The sequence below is a fragment of the Brienomyrus brachyistius genome, unplaced genomic scaffold, assembly GCF_023856365.1.
Source record: "Brienomyrus brachyistius isolate T26 unplaced genomic scaffold, BBRACH_0.4 scaffold251, whole genome shotgun sequence".
In the NCBI taxonomy this organism is placed as follows: domain Eukaryota; kingdom Metazoa; phylum Chordata; class Actinopteri; order Osteoglossiformes; family Mormyridae; genus Brienomyrus; species Brienomyrus brachyistius.
This window is the reverse complement of record NW_026042526.1, coordinates 94831-101517: the sequence shown is the minus strand read 5'-3', so window position 1 is coordinate 101517 and position 6687 is coordinate 94831. Positions and strand designations below refer to the sequence as shown.

At 44.2% G+C, this 6687-nt stretch overlaps 1 non-coding gene across 1 annotated transcript; it reads left to right on the top strand.

Moving 5' to 3' along the window:
- Positions 1-5478: 5478 nt before the first annotated feature.
- On the top strand, positions 5479-5550 carry trnad-guc (transfer RNA aspartic acid (anticodon GUC)). The gene has a single exon. It is a non-coding gene; the product is annotated as a tRNA-Asp (tRNA).
- Positions 5551-6687: the final 1137 nt, after the last annotated feature.

The following is a 6687-nucleotide window of genomic DNA, read 5'->3' as shown; positions in this document are numbered from 1 at the left end:
CCTCCCCCACAAAGTATGCATGGAGACACTCTGTGTGTCTTACTTAACGAAGATAAAACTCCCCCCCCCCCCCCCCCCCCCGTGAATTTTGCTGAGCTCAATGCTCTGGAGATGACGGAGATCGAAAATTATACCGGAAATGTTCCATATGTCCTTACAGATGTTTCCTTTGCCTTCCTTCATTGAACAAACCCGTTGTCGTGGGAGAGAACTGCACAACCCCCCAGCTCTCTGTGGGGGAATGGGACCCTGCCTATGCCTTCCTGCCAATCCTGCCAAGTTTCCCCTGTAAGTTGAAGGATCTCCTAACAGGCCTGCATGTAGATTAATGTCATACCCAGGACAAAGCAATTGCAGGTTAAGGCCCTTGCTGAAAGGCCCAACGGAGTAGAATCACTCTGGGCATTCACAGGATTTGAACCAACAACCTTCCACTTGCTTGCACAGATCCCTAGGCCCAGAGCCACCACTCTGCCCCACAACCTCAAAAAAATCCTAGAATCGCCCCCAGCCTGAGGCGATATTCGAGCTGCCAAGGTGCATTGAGTTCAGGTTTACCCAGTGTGTGCTTTACTCTAATCACAGCATACTGGGTTTTCGCCGGGGCAGATGTAGGGAGTCAGGGGTTTCGGGGGAGGTGCTTACTGGCGGTCTGTTGACGAGCCAGTAGGCCTGTTCCTGACATTCCAGCACGATGCGGTCCGCCTTGCGCCTCTGTTTGGCTGCCCTGGTAGGAGCAGAGCAGTCGATGGAGAGTCAGAAAGCATACTGGGTAATTAGCATATAGCGGTAATCACTGAACTGCAAGGTAGGGTTTTCATTTTTCTGTTTCCTTTTTCACTTAGAAATGGATTTCCGACTCTAGTGTTTAGGCTGAGGTCTGATTTAACAGATAGGAGGGAAATTATGACCACACACCATGTTACTTTTTAATTTAGGTAACATCATCATCCTCTTAATACGAGATTTATTCATCCATTCTCATCTGTCCCCTTGTGTGCATTTATGAAATTGATTTCATAGCTCGATGCGACAGTATTCCCGGGCTGGGGTGGGGTTTACCTGAGCTGCTCCTTCGCCTGCATCACCACGAAGTCCCAGGTGTGGTTGATCCGTTTGTGCAACATGTTGTAGCTGTCCTGCGGAGACGATGTTTAAATGCGACATTGCCAGGTCGCACGGCTGGCTGCGTTGCTGCATGGGTTCACGTTATGACTCACAGGCCGAACCCCTCCCAGGATATCAGCTGGCAGTGTCGGATTCACAAACCCTCTTACTGATGAGAACCTAAAATGCGTTGACCCTGACGCAACATGGCGGCAAGTTGGTGGATGTCTATGTGCGATCCTACTATGTGCATAATTGGTGGGAGGTTTTCTTACACAAAAATGTTCTGAGGGCAGAAGGAAAATGATTGGTTCGGATAGATAACCAATCAGATTGCAGAGGAGGCAGGACCAAGACATCTGATTGGTTGCTCCTGCCTCCTCTAGTTGCTCGAATCCACCTCATGTACAATCTAATTGGTTATCTCTCTGAACCAATCATTTTTCCTTCTACCCTCATAATATTTTGTGTAAGTAAAACTCCCATGAGCATTCAGCTATCACATGATCTCATCAAGCAATGCTTCAGACCAGCGAATAAGAATAGCATTGAAATGTACATAAATAAAAATTTTCTCTTACCTTTTCATAGTCTATCAGCTGCCCTTGCTTTCTGATATTCTTCTTAGTCAAATAAATCGCTTTAGAAGAGCAAAAGAAAGACATGGCAAGAAACTGTGTTTTTCTATTATTCTAGTAAAGGGAAGTAATGATGTAATAGGCGAGCACATGATTAATAATTGGTAATCACCGTAATCTAGCTCGGAGGCTGGCCACTGCTGAGAGCTCCAGAAGTACGGAGTCTAGCAAAAAGGAGATGCTGTCATTTGAAACTATTCAGAAGCAGCGTGACAAAGGTGCTTTGTGATTTAACATGTCAGGGACAAGGCGGGTGGAAGGCATTTTGCTACTTTAACTGGCATTGGTTCTCATACATCAGTGTTTCCCAATCCGGTCCTCGGCGACACACAGATGATCCACGTTTTTGCTCCCTCCCAGCTCCCTACCAGACAGTCTACGTTTTTGCACCCTCTCAGCTCTGGAGCCCGGACCAGATTGAGAAATACTGTCCTACACGGTAATTCCGCAGTCTCTCCAACGAATAGTTTCGATATGCGTGCCCCCCCACATGGCCACCACCCTCTCGCGCTGCCCTCCATCTGAAGAAACCGTGGTTTTAGGTTACCTGGAAGCGATACGGCGTCTCGTCGGGCCCCAGGACGAGCGTCCTGGGGTCCTTTAGGGGGTAAATGTAGCCGTGCTTCACGATCAGATTCCCCACATGAAGTGCCTCTGAAAACACACAAAGTGGTCACTCATTTCCACGTAAACTACTCAAAGCTCAAACAAATCCACTACTCGTAGCCCAGATTTAGGCATAGTAATTCTCTAAATTTTTGTCAGTGGAATACAGTAGAACACACGATAACTAGAAACTGAGTAGGCATATTATATTTTATTTTACGGTATAGCAAGTAACTGGAAAAAACGTTGACATGGTGCACAGAATAAGCCGCGGGGATGGTGCATTCCTCATCGGAACTATAATTAATTACGAGTAATTGGGACTTTCCACTTTCCGGCTGCCTCCGCGGCCATTGGCAGTCAGGCGCTCCCGGGGGTTTCAGACCGGCGCAGCAACAGCGCTGCTAGGGGGAAGCCTAGTGTTTACAGGGAGGGGTAACTGCTTACCGGGGCAACAGGTTTTTTGCCCATTCAAGTCTGTTAATGCATCTGCCATCTACTGCCTAAAAGTCCCCTCCTTTCCATTCCGACTTCTTTTCCAATCTGGGCTGTAAATCAGGGAAATCTGCTCCCTTGCTATTTAAAACCTCATCTGCATCGCCCGGGAATTCAGGACAACAGCGTCTTGCAGAAGTGCATAATGAGGGAGACGGATAGCGATATTTCTCCAGGCATGACTGACTGCCTCTGGCTATCAGCGAAGTTTGCATCGGGACTATCAAACCGTACAGCTCAGCATGCGTAGCGGCGCGACTCGGGACTGGCCTACAGATTATTTGTACTAATAGCCTCTCAGCAGAAAGATAAATAATTCAGCAGATAAATTGACGCCAGGGGAAGAAAATCCCAAAAGCTTCAGGCGAATGGGGTGTCTATGTTATGGACAAGCTCAATTCTGACATTTATTAATTCACAGGCTCAGCAATATCAATGGAACAGAACATGCTTCTGTCAGACACGTGAATTGCATATGCTTACACATAAATGCAGCTAGGCTAATCTGTTGTATGGATGACAAATTCTATTACTTCATTTGTATTTATTATTCAAAAGACTCGTTTATTTCTGTTATTTTATTACAAAAAAAAAAAAACCTGATGACGTCTTTCGCCAGCAGGGGCGCCATCGTCGTCACGAAGGGAAAAAAACAATCGATTAACCTCACATAAGAGCACCAGGTAACGCTTCCCTACATACTTCTCGGCCCTACCTTCTTCCATGATGGAGTACTTCTGAATTAGCCACTCCACGATATCATTTCCTGGGAAGGCATAGCGAGGAAGGCATCTAGTTAGAGTCGAGAAATGCATTAAGCCGTCATAAATCAAAAACGCTGAACTCGATAAATAAATTACATAAATAAATATGAGCGCAAGGAGATCGATGACAGTCTTAATGCACAGGATTCCCGAAGACCGCCGATGTATGGGCTTTCCTGTGAAGGGCTTAAATGACCATTAGGACCCGGCCCCCGGGACACTGCACGGCCGGGTGTAAGACAACCCGGGCGGCATGAAAAATTATTTTTAAAAAGTAAAATATGTATCGTGCACCTGTCATCGCATGTGGAATCACTGTGATTAACAGTCTTTGATTCTTCATCTTTATCCCCATGTCGGGATCTTGCATCGCCACAATGACTTGTTCAATCTGGGATAAGAAGAATAGTCAAAATCGTGAAATCAAGGTGACGACAGACATAGTGAAAACGTTCAACCTAGTAATATAATAATTGCTTAATGTGTGATTTGATATGTAATCGTTATATTCATCATTAAATCACCGGAGAGACACACTCATATATTTAGGCATATATATAAGTAAACTACAAGGTTTTTCCTCTGACTATCTTAACTGCACGTCAAAGACGTTATCGGATATTCCCGACTACAGACTTTCGGTTTGATCATTTATTCGCGTTATTAATTCGGCTCCTGATTACATTAAACTAAACATGCTCAGATTGTTACAACCTTTGCTTGTCGGTTATTTTTGGGATCTTTCTGGATGGGCTCAAGGCGGGGTCTGTAAGCACAAGCAAACTGCCAGCACTTTTGTTTTACATGAAAATAGTTTGATGTCGGCCTATTGCGTTATTGTCTGGCTATAATTTGGAGGCAATATTAAACAATAGGCCCATATATTGTAAATATACATGTTGTGTTGTTTTGTTGTTATCACAAACGTATAGCCTGATCATAAATTTCATGGATACCTGGATGTTGTATGTTCCATTATATTTATGAATGAATGATTTATGTGAAGTCTGGCTTAGATTCGAGAATTAATCATATAGATTAAAAAAAGTTTTCATTTAAAACTTATCTCATATAATAAAATCCTCGTCCGACACGAACATATGTCAGAATGAAAAAACATTTAAATTATTTTTGTGATGCATCAGTATCAATAGCTACAACGTCATAACAGATATAGATATAATGCGGTTCATACTTTTGAAGTTGATGCGTATCTCCCGAAAAAAATCAACTCCAGAAGAGTCCGCGTCTGTAAATGCCTGAACTTCGGAATCGATCCTACCTTTGTTAGGCGCGGCATCTGTGTCTTGCAGCTGTTCCCTTGGATAAAGATGTTAATTGTCATGCTTACAGCATCTCGATCTCCGGCGTTTGTGAAGTTGGGATTGATGCTGTCCTGTGTTTTTTTTTTCCTTCCACACTTAAGCTCTGCTTGTTACTGCCCCATAGCGGAGCGCAAGTGAAACGGACTACCGGAGATTTGCACTGTTTTTCTGTTAGTGTGTATAATCAAAATATGACTCAGTTTGGCCAGTTAGAAAAATATGATAATAGAAAAGTATTCTTTTCCTCTCACTTTTTTTTCTTGATTTAATTACCGACTTCACGTACTTACACTGTGTCCCGTTGCACGATGTAATATTGCGAAACTATGATTTTGTGGCAGTGTTTTGTAAAGGAATTTTCCGTTTAATCATCGTCTTAGTATAAAGCTATATGGTTGTTCTGGTATCAGTGGACGTACATTATGTATTTTTTCTTCTCTTGAGCACCATGGTCATGACATGAAGCTCAGTCATTGATTACTCGCAAATGTTAGTAGTCATCCGCTGTTTATCTTGAAGATGTAAAAGTAGTGCGCGTACATCTCCTCGTTAGTATAGTGGTGAGTATCCCCGCCTGTCACGCGGGAGACCGGGGTTCGATTCCCCGACGGGGAGAGTCTGCATCTTTTTGCCTCGGTCTCAAAAGGCACCAAGCTAGAACCGGCCCCGTGTTAGTGGAAACGGGGCTTGTGACTTGTACTCATGCATAATATTCTGCGGGTCGCTCAGCAGCGCAGCATATGAAACTAGACTCGGATTGTAAGTGTGTGGTTTTGATAATTGATGTATGGATGGATGGATCCTTAATAAGAGATATAAACAATAAGGTCCAGTCGCCAACTAATCATGTAAAATACGTCATAAACTCATGGTTGTTAAACCCAGAATAAAAATGAAGACGTATAACTAGGAAAGTCAACTTGCACATTTCAATTTTGGTTCGATATAATCACGTTGTCCTTAACCCTCCAGTGCAGGAGGGGACGGTAATGCGCATCGAATGTTTCCGAACCTGTGTGTGATACAACCGAGGAAGAGCCGATGACTTCGGGGGAGGAGGGGCAGGCGACTCGGAAGAAAAAGCAGCAGAACCCAATGCAGCCTGTAGCCCATTCAAAGGCCTACTGTTGGACCTCTGCTTATTTTGCAATACGTCTTTAGTACGGACTGAAAAATGTCCGATTTCGATGAGTTTGAGAAGCAGTTAAGCGAAAATCGGCAAGGTAAGTTTGGCTTTGAAGATCGGTGTATGCTCCCTGTTTTAGGGTAATAAAGTGGCCGGCGTGTCCTAGCGCCGAGGATGGTGCGGAGGGCACTTCTGCTGGTTCCGAAAAGAAAAGCGCGGCTGGGAAATCGGTGCCTTTTATCCGAGCGCTCGCCGATTCTGAAACCTGCCCGATTCTTCTTCTCCCAGCTGCCGCAGGATCCCCGAAAACTGACCGCTTTGGTAAATCAGTGACATTCTTTGCTTGGCATTGTTATAGAGATCGCTAGGCCTGCATCCATCAGTGCCCGGCGTACATAACATGGACATTTCAATGAAACGTTATTGGGGTGCACTCGATGTGAAAGCCTGCGGTTTTATTTATTTAATTATTTACCATTATACACTTGGATCATAAATTGTGACCCGCGTATTTTCATTCGCAGTAACACACTATGCATGGATGTTTGTTGCAAGCGTTATATTTTCAAGATCACGTTTAAAGTTTTATGCAAATAAAAACGACCGCGACCACTTGATTTAAAGTC